This window comes from Equus przewalskii, chromosome 2, assembly GCF_037783145.1.
Source record: "Equus przewalskii isolate Varuska chromosome 2, EquPr2, whole genome shotgun sequence".
In the NCBI taxonomy this organism is placed as follows: domain Eukaryota; kingdom Metazoa; phylum Chordata; class Mammalia; order Perissodactyla; family Equidae; genus Equus; species Equus przewalskii.
Window position 1 is genome coordinate 109141980 of NC_091832.1, and position 15112 is coordinate 109157091.

The 15112-nt window shown below is 37.7% G+C and overlaps 1 protein-coding gene across 1 annotated transcript in view; it reads left to right on the plus strand.

Annotated features, from left to right (window-relative positions):
* Window positions 1-11129, plus strand: part of LOC103557485 (serine/arginine repetitive matrix protein 2-like) — a 174234-nt gene extending 163105 nt beyond the window's left edge. Inside the window, exons 3-4 of the mRNA XM_070609411.1 lie at window positions 8421-8566; window positions 10404-11129. The gene's annotated coding sequence lies outside the window, so the exon portion shown is untranslated. The remainder of the gene's footprint in view (window positions 1-8420; window positions 8567-10403) is intronic.
* The last annotated feature ends 3983 nt before the right edge of the window (window positions 11130-15112 follow it).

Consider the following 15112-nt stretch of genomic DNA (forward strand, 5'->3'; position numbering starts at 1 on the left):
ATGGTTCTGGATGGAAGTAATATCTGCATTGGCAAAGTGCGTAAGTCAGATCACCCTCCCCAGTATGGGTGGGACTTATCCAATCCGTTGAAGGCCTGAATAGAACAAAAAGACTGAGTTGAGAGCATTTGCTCCCTCTGCCCAATAGTCTTTGAGTTGGGGCATCAGTCTTCTCCTGCCTTTTGAGTCAGGCTCACGCTGGAAATTACACCATTGGCTCTCCTTGTTCTCAGCCCTTTGGATTCAGACTGGAAGTATACCATCTGCTTTCCTGAGTTTTCAGCTTGCCAACTGCAATTCTTGGGATTTCTCAGCCTCCGTAACCACATGAGCCAATTCTTTATAATAAACCACATTATATACATATATTCTCCTATTGGTTGTTTTCTCTGGAAAACCCAGACTAATGCATAATCATGTCCTCTAGAATATATTCCTAAACAGTTTAGTCAGAGTACAGAAACCCAAATCCAAACTCTTCCTTCTCCCTACATCCATCCACATACCTTTTGATCCAGGTTTCCCATGGTATAAAACAGTCAAATGTCAGGAGAAGGGTTAAAGTTACACGTCACCCAAGGGGCGGTCCTGATCCCTCATCTATACTTCAAAGTATTACTGGAACATTGCTATTAACTTTCATAGTGTACACAACTAAACATATTTTCATTTTTTTTCCCTTTTCTAAATTTCTCGTTTAAGACGGATCTACAAACATCTTTGGAAGATATGAATTGGTAATATACAGTCAATCTTCGTTGTCGGTGGATTTTAATATTTGCAAATTTGCCTACTTACTAAAATTTATTTGTAAGCCTGAAATCAGTACTCAAGGCACTTTCTCAGTCATTTGCAGACACGTGTAGATATGTGGAGAGTGGTGAAATATTTGAGTCACCCAATGCACGTGTTCCCAGCCAGGTTGAACTAAGTGACTTTCTGCCTTCTTTGAGCTCTCATATTGTAAACGAATGTTCTTATATGGGCTATTTAGTGCCATGGTTTTTGCATTTTGTGCTTTTTGTTGACTTCACTTGTTAAAATGGCCTCCAAGCACAGTTCTGAAGTGCTCTCTAATGTTTCTAAGTGCAAGAAGGCTGTGAGAATGTAAGTATGTTAAATAAGCTTCCTTCAGGCGAGTTATAGTGCTCTTGGCCATGAATTCAATGTTAATCAACAACATATATTAAATAAGGTGTTTTAAAACAGAAACACACATAAAACAAAGTTATGTATTGATTGGTTGATGAAAATGTGACCAGAGGCTCACAGGAACCTGACCCTGTATTTCCCCTAAGAGCAGTGGTTCAGTAGTCATCAATTTAGTGTTCCTGGCAACTTTTCAGAACATAATTACCATGAATGAGAATCAACTGTATGTGGTCAAGAATTAGTTTGTTAATTTTTCTCCAGGTTCTCATTGTTGTCCTGAGGTTTGGTATCTTGGATTTAACTTCTAAGCTACAGTTTCTCCATTTGTTTAATAAGAATGATAATTCCTGAACTAGCATCTGAAAAGTGTTGTTTTAAAGATTAAATGAAAGAATATGTATAAAATTGCCTTGTAAACTGAAATGTTATAACAGGAGTAGTAAGCATAATGTATTTAAGGAGCAGAAACTATAGCAGGGGTTTTTATAATTACTACTGTTTACCAACATTTAATAGGAGTATTCAGTTCTTTCTTGATTTAATAAGACTGCAAATCACATTGTTCAGCTGTTAAAAGAGTTTACGTCTGAAATTCAAATTTCATTTTAACTAGAAGCATTGTCTCTTCTGTTCTCTATGTTTTTTCAACTTGTTAAAATACATTACACTGTATAGGAGGGAAACGGAATATTAAAGAATACTGTGACTTGCATGTATTTGTTTGTATTTTTGTTTTCTCTGGGCCACCTCTGCTTAATTTACTAACACATAAATCTTTCCTACTCTCAGCGCTGCAAAGCCAATTTAGCAGAGGAAGAATGAAGCTGAATTCTGTTCTGCCTCATGCATCACTAACAAAATTGCTAGGCCAGTTAAGTTTTGATTGCAGAATATTTATTTTGGGTGACAGATGTTGCTGATGTAGGAACCTAGGCGATCACAGCTTGCGTTAGTCCTGGGTTGAGGTTGAAAAAAAACTGAAATGGAAATCTTAACAGAAGTAAATATGCAACATCAAGACGGCATTTTTATTTGTGTGGTGAGTAGGGTATGGCTACATTTGCGTGCTGGCAATGACTTTTGAGTAGAGCAGTGGATACAGCCTTTTATGAAATCACATTTTAAGGTGACAGCGAGGTTATGGAACCTGAGAGGTAAATTCGCTACATTCTAAGCACTTGTTTGGAGCAAAGCAGGGCCTACAGTGGAGACTAATGACTAGAAATCATGTGGTTTCTGAGAGGAAGGGACTGCTTCATGTGTCTCTATGCTTATATCTATTGAAATATTTAACACTTCATATTATAATAATTGTTTTCTTTATCTTTGCGTCCCAGTCATCCACAGATGACTGCGAGCATCTTTACATGTAGTATATTTTCATTAGATGTGGGGTGAAAAAAATCTGCATAAGATGTAATTCCCCAACCCCACACGGAATGCACACATGCCTTCACATGAGAGGAAAGAGGCATTGAGATTCTCATCGCCTAGGCAAGATCCTGTAGGGTTCTATGCATGCAGGGTTTTGTGGCCCCAAATAAACTGCTGATGGAGATGTGTCAGGGAATTGTCAGAGGCAGGCCACTGAGAAGTCCATGGCAATAATTCCTTCACTATAATCCCATCTTCCCTCTTTAAAAATAGCAAAAGGCAAATTTGTCCAAACCCACACGATGTACAACACCAAGAGTGAACAGTAATGCAAACTATGGATTCAGTTGTAATAAATATATTAGTCTGGTGGAGAATGTAGATAATCGGGGAGGCTATGCACGTGAGAGAGAAGGGTTTGTGGGAAACCCTTTCTGCTCAATTTTGCTGTAAACCTAAAACAGCTCTAAAAAAATAAAATCTATTAAAAAAATAGCCAAAGTTTCTTGACCAAGATGGATCTTCCATTATTAGTCTGCAGTTTTTGAATATCTAAAAAATGCACTAGAAATCCTGTTTCTTACTCATTCCAATGGTTAATCAAGGGATGACTGCTGTGAAGGAAATTAGTGAAGGAGAAAAGTCAGAGAGTCAGTCAGCTTCATTGGTTTATCTGTCCCAACAATACATTAGGTTTCTATGTACTAAAGCGAAGATTTAGTTTTGACATGAATCGCCCCTGTTCGAATATAAATAAAAATCTAATCCATATTTTTTGAGATATATTAGGAGAAAGCATGATTGGAAATATCCAGGAAACCATACTTTAATTCTACAAAGGATATTTTTAATAGTCATTCACACTTGTCCATTTCATGACTATATGACAGGGAGATTTGCCAACATTTTTTATTGCTTTTCCTTGGGAGGGGATCTTTACCCATTTGTACCTGGAAATCCAAGTAAATGGTTAGCGAGTCATGACTTGTTCCTCTGCCAGAGACAATTTCCTGCATTGCATAGTGTTTTTCATTAGATGCTTTCCCCTTTCTGAGATATGGGACGTTTCGTGTGTGTGTGAATTTAGTTTGGAAGTGAACTTTTAAAAATATGGAGTGAAAATACACACACACACACACACACACTTCTGAGTGCAGATAATAGGCATAATGTGAAACCTGACTTTCACCTTAAACGGGTGGGGAAGTGATGGCTGTCATGCTCCTTGGTGATTGTTCCAGCTTTAGGTCATTTCAGGTGTGCAAAATCACTGACTCATATTGACACTTCTTGCATAATAAATAGCTAAGTTGCAAATGTCTGACAACTCCATATCTCTCTCATTTCCTTCAGAATATGAAAGGAGAGGAACAACGTGTAATTTAGTCATGTGAAAAGCTGACACATAGCTGTCAGATGTTTCAGCTCAGCCTCTTTTCCATAAGAAGCCCAATGTTGACTTGGTTCTAACTTCCCCCTGAGGTTACTGATTTTATGTTGCCAGACACATGGGTGACCTCAGCTCAGTAAGGCAGGCGCTTCCTGTGCAGGTAGAATGGCAAGTCCCAAATTTCAGATATAATTACTGTTGAACCGAACATTTTATACACATTTCTTGTTTCCTATTGTGAGGTGCTAGTGATGCAAATCCAAAGCCAAGAGTTATTTTATGGGGCCTGATTAAAAGCTAAGATTTACATTCACAATTAATCCCAGCTTGATATGCCTGTGGTTCCCTGATAATTTTTGTAACGTCAATACAGGTCACTATCTACGGAAGAAAGCAAATCTGTTTATTAAAGGTGCAGCTGATAACAGCTGTTTAATTGAATTGAACTAATACGGCAGAGCATTTTGGTAGCAGAGAATTGGGAAAGTGTAGTTCTTGCAAATGGATGGACAAGCCGATAACAAATATGGTATTACAACAGTGTGTATAATTTAGTTTGCTATTTTCTTTTCTTTTTAATTTGTTATTTTCAATTACAAAAACACAAGCACAAACAAAACTGTTCCCTGTATAGAATACTCTAGCTTTGCTAGCTTTGTGTGTGTGTCTGTGTGAATGCCAGCAGCCTATTAGCCTATTTAGCTTCTCCTGTCTACCCATTCAACGGTAAAAGCTGCTCATTCATCAATAGAAAGTGGATACAATCTACATACCAAATGAGTCAGAGGCAAGAAAGCAGTTGATTGCAGACATCAAGCAACTTATTAGTAATGTTTTACATAGCTTTGTTCTTTAATGGATTGTGTAGTTTCATTCTTTATTGTATTGACACAAGAAGGAAATTAAGTGAATGGTTGTTAAATATTTGGATAAATAGCAACAGCATGAAGGTGAGTATTCGCAAAGGTATGTCAGATCAATGCCAGCTAGTTGAGGTACAAACTTGTATATCATCTGGTTGCTATCAGAGGAGCAGGAAGGTCAAACATTTTCCATTTTTTTTTCTGGATTTCCATTCCATCTTTTCTGCCTCTCTATAAGCACTTAACTAGAAGTGCTTGCTTTAGCTGACTGGAAATTCAGAAAGATCAGAGATAAATATTTTAAACCTGATATCCATAGGTAGAAAACACAATTAGCCATGAACCTCTGTTGGGGAAATGTAATCAAAAACAAAATCCCGAAACTCAGAAAAACTCTCCACAAAGGTAGAGGAGAAAGAAAGCAATTTTTCTACTGAATAAATGTTAAACTAGACTGTCATATGCATCACAAGCAATCTGCTAAGAGATTACAGGCAGGAAGAAACTTCACTCTTTATACAACCAAGCAGATACAAGCCATTTCCTACACATTCTCATGATAAACAATAACTAGTCCTCAAGTAAGAGGACTTGAAAGTACCATTAGTCATACATAGTTGACCCCAGATTCACCTGGTAATTAGGATGGCTACCTGTGTTAGCTAATTGGCTTTATTCAAAGGAAAATTAATGTCTCATATCTTTATGACAGGAGGAAGTTTTGGAGCTTGGAGCAAAATGCTCACTGAGTTAGGCTCCCACATCCACAGAAACTGAGAGATGGAGACTCTATCTCCCTTTGTGTTTACATTTCAAAGAGATGGTTCCCTGGTCCTTGGGACACAATAGCAAGACACTCATTGAAAGGCACATACTCAAACCCCTGGATTTAATGTATATGGCTCCAATTGTTTCAAGTCTTGAGGACAAACCCATGCTATGGGACATTTCTTTCTTGGCATTGAGTCTAAATCAATAGTTATGCTATTACAATAGTCAACTACATCTCTAGGCATTCATCTTTGTTTATCTATACTGGGCCTGGAGAGAACTTGTCATCCCAAAGTTAATTGAGTAATGTTAGATTTGTCTTTTGTAGTCATTTATCTGTAAATGCCAGATTTCTGTTTTTCTAGTAATTAGATATTTTTTCTTTTCTTTATTACCCTTCCAATCAAACTAGTTAACAAAACATTTTTTTCTTGAAATTTATGACTCAAGTACCTGGGTGTTTATCAATTACTTTTACTTTGTTATTATAAAAAATTACTAATGAAGAAAGTCTCACTTTTACTCTGTCAATAACAATTAAATTGTTGGACTTGTAAGTCCAGATTTTGCTTATACTGGGAGTACAATTTGGAGTTGGTTGGAAATGAGATTGTGGGGAAGCATTACTGGGAGTATAGAAAGAAAAAGAAAAGCAACGAATAACGTGTTTGTTTTCCAGTAAAATGTGATTCTTAAAGTAATTGAAATAACCCTTAGTAGATGTGTTACCTTGAGGAAGCTCTTAATTGCTATGAGTCCCAGGTTTATTATCTGTAAAATGAGAAACACAATGCCTGTATTGTAAGATTTTAACAATGACAAGTTGAGATAATATATGTAAGTGCTAAGAACAGAGTCTGGCACAAAATGAATGGTGACTAAAGAGGTTGCTAGTATAGGGGGTCTCCATCTGCCTATGACTTTGAAATCTTGCGTCAACTGCAGGACCATGATCCAACATTTCCCTTCCTTTTACTCAGACCAACATGTTTCCTAGTAGAATCTTTCCTTCGGTCTTCAAATACATTTACATCTGTCTGTTGCAAAAGCAATATATAAATACTTAAGTAAAACAATATACATTGCAACTTAATCTGGCCAGTTTCAAAAAGTTAACATTATGGAACTACAATTTATGCACAATAAAATTCACTTATGGGGGCCAGTCTAGTGGTGGCCTGGGGTTTGCCAGTTCGGATCCTGGGCACGGACCTACGCACTGCTCATCAAGTCATGCCATGGCAGCATCCCACGTAGAAGAACTAGAAGAACTTACAACTGGGATATACAACTATGTACTGGGGCTTTGGGGACGAAAAAAAGAAAAAGAGGAAGATTAGCAACACATGTTAGCTCAGGGCCAATCTTCCTCACCAAAAAAAAAGCAAAAAACAAAATGCACTTAAGTAAAGCTTAGTTTTTGTGACAAACTTATATGCATCTGTATGTGTGTGTTGTATGTATCACCACTACATTCAAGATTTACGTTACCATGAAAAGAGTCCCTCATGCCCAAATGCAGTCAGTCCCCATCTCAACTCCTGCTAGAGGCAATACCAAACATCTGCTATCTATCTCTATAGAATAGTTGCCTTTTTTGGATTTTCATACAAATGGAATCACACAATATATACTGTTTTGTGTCTGCCATCTTTCTTTTACTGTAATAATTTGGAGATCCATGCTGGTATGTGTATAATTAGTCTACTCCCTTTTATGACTGAGAACTATTCCGTTATATTTTTAGATCATCATTTGTTTATCCATTCAATTGTTGTTGGCTATTTGGGTTATTTCCAGGTTGAACAATTATGAACAAAAGTGCTATAAATATTCTCACACAAGTGTTTGTGTGGATGTATGTTTTTACTTCTCCTGGGTAAATATTTAGGAGTAGAAATGTTGGATCATAAGATAACATGTGTTTAATTTGAAAGGAGTTGTCAAAATGTTTCTCAAAGTTGTCATCACATGAATGTTGCCATCAATGTATGAGAGTTCCAGTTTCCTCACCAACACCTGACATTGTCAGTCCTTTTAATTTGAGTCATTCTAATTGATGGATACCGAAAACATGTTCTGTTTTTAATTTGTATTTCTTTCTCAGTGTTTCTGAGATTTGAAACTTTCAGCTTTATGTTTTGCTGGGGTGCAAATCATTCATGTCTTGCCTGGTTGGGGAGTGATCTTTAGCTGTCCATGGGGGTGAGAGAGGGATCTGGGTAACTAACGTCTCCTGTGCAGACTTCAAACTAAGGCTACCCCCATTCAGCTTGCCCCACTGTGGTCTCTGTGCCTCAAATTCTGAGCCTTTCTTTACTATTCCACACAGAAGTTACCAATGACAAAGCTAATAATCTCTTTAAGCTTAATTTTAATTGATTTAACTTGTCTCAACCAAAACTCCTTTTCGTTGATATCAGTGTCCCAACTCTGTGTTTTTCCTCAAACTTCTCTTTCGGTCCATTTTTGTCTTACTGGCTGGCTCCCCTTTCTCCAACAACCCTAAATTATGTGACCAAGCCAGGAACAGGGAGACGTCAGCATCTTTTTATTTCCAGTGGCTCTAGGACACAAGTTACTTCAGTAAAAGTCCGTGAAGATTTGGCATTGCTGCTCTTCAATAGCAGCCTAATTCTCTAAGGGAAGAGAGTTATTGCTCTATATGCGTTCTTGCCTGAGTTCTGCAAGATAAAATGTAGGGGGAAGCTTCATGATAATTCACTCTGAGGTTCTCCAGCTTCTTTGATTCCCAGAAACTGTCTCATATACAATGTGTCGACAGTGAGAAAATTGACCATTTCAAGCAAGATCTAAACCTGGGGATTAAAAAAAAAAGGCAAAATGAGTCTTTTTTCATTTCCTTTCAGGAAAGCACAATTTAAAAACTCTCCTAAGCTAGAAAGAGAAGATCCAGGTCATGAAAATCTCACAAGATTCCACTCGATTTTGCTGTGAACCTACAACTGCTCCAAAAAATAAAGTTTACTAAAAAAGGAACAAAACAATCTCAAAGGTATGGTACTATAACTGGAAAATATGCTTTGCAGAATAATGAAGGTATTAAATTTCCAGTTAATTTTAAAAATGCCTAGTGTGTCATAGACAAAAATTTGATGATTGTCTTAAAATGCATTTTCTCGATTCTCTCAGCAATTTGGGCGATTTAGAGCGGCATAAAACAAATCTAAAATAATCTCAAAACATCAGTTTGGAATCTGGATTGCTTTGAGATGTGTCTGTATGGTTTGCTAATTTCAGAGAAATTATTACTATTTTTTTAAGTTTTTAACCATCAATCCTTTTTGCTCGGTGCATTGGTAAGACATTGAGTCCAAGGATGCCAGTCAATTGGTATTTCTAGAAAGCCTCTCCGACTGACACTAAGTGTAAAGTGCACTTCATATTTCACGTTTCTCACCATAGATGAGGAATGACCAAGTCACATGCAGCTATCCTGTACTTCGGAGGAAGAAATTGTTCTACAGAACATGAAGGGAGCCTAGTGAGCTCAAGAGACTGGACATGGTTAGGACAGCTCTCACTTTTAGGGAACTGAATCACGGGGAACGTCAACCACAGGTGCTGATGTGTACCATTTATTATAAACTAAATGATGGTCTCTGACTTACGCTCTTTCTAAAAGGAGGCTTAAAACTATACTAAGATTACTTTGATAATGATGTACTCGTCTTGAGCATGAAAGCTCTGGTTATTAGAATTTACAGTAAAAGGAATTGTATCAGTGTAGTTTTCTATATCATATAGGAGTTCTCCAGTTTTTATGTAGCTGCATTTCTATTTTGTCTACGAGATAGGAAAGAGTAATTAAAGAGAGTGCTTTTATACTTCTTCTGGTAGAACTGGTGTTCCTCACCAGGGATCACTTCCCGTGAGGATTTCCCTCTATGTTGTGGTTCTTCCACTTCTTATCAGCTGCAGGGAGATTATACTGCTCACACATTTTAAGAAAATGACCCCCTTTAATCTATAAAATAGTTTTTGTAGCTAGGTGTATATTTTTTGACGTACAAATATATGAAGTGTATTACATTAATTCATCTTACAATTAGCTCTCCATCAATATCTCTCTTTTCTTAAGCACAGGATATCAGGTGTTGCTGCAGTGGCAAACTTTATTATTATTATTATTAAGTTTTATTTTTATTTTTTATAACAAATGAATCAGTGTTTAGTGAATAGTGGTGATGATGAATAAATGTTTGTTGGGATAGAAATTGCTACTGACTTGGAGTGTAGCTAGGAACACTGCCGGACAGACGGGAGCTCCGTCTTGTTAGTAACAGTGGCTACAGTCTAAGGGTAAATCCGGGGTAGGGAGGGAGGGGTAGGAGGTGGTGTGGAGTGTTGGGGAAAGAAGGGGATGCAAAAATCCTGCCCTGAATTCTCTTTTCTACTTTGCATCCCTTCTAGGTGTTAATCAGCCTCTGCTTCTACTAATTGCCTCATCCTTACCCCTTCAGTGGCCTCTCTAAAACTCTAATTGGCTCTCCCGTCCTAAGATACAGGAGTTGCTAACTCCTATTGCCTTTGGCCTTCACAGCCAACTAAGGCCACTAAATACGCTCAAAGTCCCCATTTTGGGCCTTCTTTAGTATTTCTCAATTTTCTTTGTTTCTTTCACCTTTTTCCTGTAGCATCTGACAGTGTTTACCACTGCACTTTCAAACGCTAATATCCCACAGTTATATCCTTTTCTGCTTCTCTACTGACTTCTTTAAGGACTCCTTTTCAGTCACCTTAGGCCTTTTGTCTCGACATGTCCTTTAAATGTAGGTGTTTAAATAGTTACTGTTCTTGACCCTCTTTCTTTACTACTCTCATCCATTTAGGTCAAAAAACATTTCTGACAACCTGCATTATACTAAGTACTGTGTTATCAGAGAAAAAGACGTGGTCCTGCCTTCAAAGAGTCACAGTCCAGTGAGGGTGACAGACAAACACATTAAAGCATCAGAATGTAGTGGGACACTGTGCTGTCTAGAAGACGGAGTGACACTTGGGTTTGGATATCCAGGAGAAGGGCATTATCCTGCCTGGATTCCAGTGGACTCCTTCAAGAGTGACACATTGTGATATTGTGATTTATAAGAAGAAATAGATATTTGTTCGTCATGTTTCTGATACACAGCTCCTAAAACCCTTGGAATTTCCTGTGATGAAAGCAATAAAGGTGTCTTGTTATGTTAATGGGGTGACTTTTGGACCGCACCTAAGGATGGGGGCTGGTTGCCAATGGAGCCAATCATGTGATTGGAGGGTTGAAACTCTCAGTCTCACCCCTTGACCTCTGGGGGGGGGGGGCTGGAATTTGAATTCAATCACCAGTAGCCAATGATTTAGTCAATCATGCCTATGTAATGAAGCTCCATAAAGTCCCCAAAGGATGGTTTCTGGAGAGCTTCCGGGTATGTGAACACATGGAGATTCCAGGAGAGTGGTGAACTCAGCGAGGTCATGGAAGCTCAGTGCCCTTCCTACATACCTTACCCTATGCACCTCTTCCATCTGGCTGTTCCTGAGTTGTATCATTTTATAATAAACCAGTAATCTAGTAAGTAAATTGTTTCTCTGAGATCTGTGAGCCGCTCTAGCAAATTAATTGAACACAAAGGAGGGAGTCGTGGGGACCTCCCGTTTATAGCCTGTCAGTTAGAGCTCAAGTGACAACCTGGACTTGCTACCTGCATCTAAACTGGAAATTAAGGATAGATCTACCATATGATCCAGCTATTTCACTGCTGGGTATTTATCCAAAGAACTTGAAAACACAAAGGCATAAAGATACTTGCACCCTTATGTTCATTGCAGCATTATACACAATAGCCAAGACATGGAAGCAACCTAGGTGCCCATCAAGGGACGAATGGATAAAGAAGATGTGGTATTTATACACGATGGAATACTACTCAGCCATAAGAAATAACAAAATCCGGCCATTTGTGACAACATGGATGGACTTTGAGGGTATTATGCTGAGTGAAATAAGTCAGAGGGAGAAAGTCAAATACCATATGATCTCACTCATAAGCAGAAGATAAAAACGACAAAAAAAAAAAACACATAGCATTGGAGATTGGACTGGTGGTTACCATTGGGGAAGGGGTGAAGGGGGGAGGGCAAAAGGAGTGATTAGGGTCACATGTGAGGGGATGCACTATAATTAGTGTTCGGGTGGTGAACATGATGTAATGTATACAGAATTTGAAATATGATGTACATTCGAAAAAAACAAAAATTAAAAAAAATAAAACAAAAACAAAACAAAACAAGAAAACTGGGAAGTAGGGTGGGGCAGTGGAGTCTCGTAGGACTGAGCCCTTAGCCTGCGAAGTCTGACGCTATCTCTGAGTAAATAGTATCAGAATTGAGTTAAATTATAGAACATCCAGCTAGTGTCAGAGAATTGCTTGGTGTGGGAAATCCCTTCCTCCACCATTGGAACTTGAGTACAGAATCCTAATTGGGTAATCAGAAGTTTTAATTGGTACTAGAATCATTTTACACCTGTAACTTGTTTTGAAGGCCTGAGGAAGACTTAGCAAGGTGAAAATGGAGCTGGGGGGATGGGGTGGAGGGAGGTGAATGTTCCAGGTAGAGGAAATTTCTTCACAAGCTAAGTGTACTTGTGAAATAGTATGATACCTTGTTGAACTATCGTGGATTAATATGATTGGAATTTAGGAGACGTCTGGGGAAGAGAAGAAAAATGAGAGTAGAGTTAGAAGAAGTCAGTTTATGTAAATCTTTGTATGATATCCTAAAATTTATGTGCCAGATTCTGTTACCCTTCGACCTTGTCTGAGAAACATTTCTTTCTTTGTTTTGAAAGCACACTCACCAATCTAATAAGTAGAGACCCACTAAGTAAATGGAATTTGATGAATTTAATGCTTTTCTGGAGGTCTATTACATGAAATTGCTGAACTCTTGTAATAACAACCAAGTCATTACTAATTTAATTCTTTTGAGTGCCCCGCATCCCACACACACGTTTAGGAGAAAAAAGAACAATAGAATCTTACATACAATTTGAGAACAAACGAAAAACAAAAGTAAAAGGACTTAAGTGTATATGCACAAGAACGATACATGTCCTGTTGAGTATAGCAGCAAAATAGAGAAAGCCTGCATGCCCTTCGATAGCAGAATGCTTGAGTAAATGTGATACATCTTTTTTTATGGTCTGTTATGCAACTGTTAAAAATCTTATAATAGGTCTATTGATTTAGGGGCTTACCATGATGTTTTGTTAATTGGGAAGAGAATGAGATGGTGATGGCCTTGTTATCACCACGGCTTCCTTCCTCAAGTTTTACGGTGACACCCTTAGTCCGGAATGACCTGTATTGTATTTCCATTTTTGTTTTGGTTGATGTTTTCTTTTTTCCCCATGTTAGATCTCATTTACCTTATTAATGATAGCTTTCTGCACATCAATAACTTGCGGAGGTAATGTATTGTTTCTTGCTGATATTGGGGTTGCTAAACTAATTTTATAAAGGGCATGGTCTTTTCACGTGAATTTTTCTGTATTTAGTTTTAAAGTACACATTTTTAAAATTTGATCTCATCAAATTCCCACTACCACATTCCTATTCCTCTAGATGATATGTTATTTGCATCTGCACGATCCACATAATGCTGAAACCCTGGAGGTGTGATTATCCTGAAGCACAAATTAACATTTGCATCAGCTGACTGTAAGAGTGTCTGGTGCAAAATGCTTTTTTAGTGTTGTTGCCCTGAAAGGAATTTAACAAATATCCCTAAATGTAGATAAAGAAGAATAATTTCTGACTTAAATACCACCTGTAAGATTTTCCTGTTATTCAGATGACTTTCCTTTTAACTGCCTTCACTATTTATTATCATATGTTATGGAAAGGGAAGTTACAATTAATTCACATTGTGTTTTTGCTGTTCGTGCTTCTTTAAATGGCCATCATTAAATATTTTATGGAAATTGCTCAAATTAAGTAGTGATTAAAAGAGACTGTTTTCTAAAATTATGCACAGTATTAATGATCTTCTGCTTTCATTCCTCTTTCTCCCCACACTTTTGGTCATCTTATAGCTCTTGTCACTAATCATACACTGAATAGGACCACAGGAAAGAGCTTAAACTCTAATAAACTGTTATTATTTTTTCATGCCTTTAAAAAGTAGATTCTTTTTTTCTTTTTTTGTGAGGAAGATTGTTGCTGAGCTAACGTCTGTGCCAGTCTTCCTCTATTTTATATGTGGGACACCACCACAGCATGGCTTGATGAGTGGTATGTGGGTCAGCACCCAGGATCTGAGCCAGTGAACCCCAGGCTGATGAAGCAGAGTGTGTGAATTTAACCACTACGCAACTGGGCCAGCCCCCAAAAATACATTCTTGATATAAGAAAGCTTGAAATAATTTTCTGAAATGTTTTAGATTGTCTGCAATTTTAAGTTGCTCGTGTTACCTTTCCTTCTCCTTTATCCTAGATAATTAAAATACTCTTATCAATTGAGCTGATTGTATTTTCTACTTTATTTTTTTTTCCTCAGAGGCCTAATTTCCTTAGCCTTGGACCTGTTGATATACTGTAATTTGCATGTTCTTTAGCCATGTCTGAGAAATCTGTACCCAGACTAATCTTTGTTTTTCTTTTAGGATCTATTTAATGAAGGTTATGAAGATGCTGGCAGCAGCACGATCACTTGAGATTTTATTATGGTTTATAACAGTGTTTGAATGCCAGTTTTTTCATGTGGTCTTTGATAATCAATGTTTTAGCTATTTTATAATGAGACTAGAAGCCTTTGAAAACACTGTCACCTTTGAATCTAATTAATTACAGAATGATACAACTATTGCTAATGGATGACTCATTTTTTTAGCTTAGTTTAAAATCTAGAGCTTTTCTTTCCTTCCCAAAATAATTGTACTTATACTCAGAAGCATAAAAGCAGTATAAAATGGATTAATTATGAAGAAAAGTGTAAATCTCATTCTCATCGCTATTTATACTATTAACACCACAGAAGAATCAGATGAGAGAAGAGGCATATTTTCATGGCATGGGCTACGTTGTATATAGCCATTATTTGGTCAAGTTTCTTTGGGATTTGTATAGATTTTTGTCTCAACTCCCAGGGCCAATGCTAAGTGCAAGGAGGGCAAACCAACAAGCTCTGATCCCAAGTTATCTTACTCGGGCACCAGAGGCCCCTCTTCCCATCCAGGGTTTCCTTCAGGAAGCAATGGGTGATGGACGTGGTGAGACAACGTGAATATGGATCCTTCTAAGGATCAAAATGGAGTCTGTTAAATATGTATGTTTATAGAGTCTGTTCCTATGTATTAAGCCTTTTATATGTGTCAAGTTCTCATCACAGTGGAGGAAACAGACACATAAGGAGATCATTATTATGCCATGTGGTAAATGCCATGATAGAGGCATTGGTTTAGGGTGACAGGGTAGCACAGAGCAAGCACACAAATCAGCCCAGGGAAATCAAGGAAGGCCTCACAGAGAAGATGAAGTCTGATTTGTCTATAAAGTTG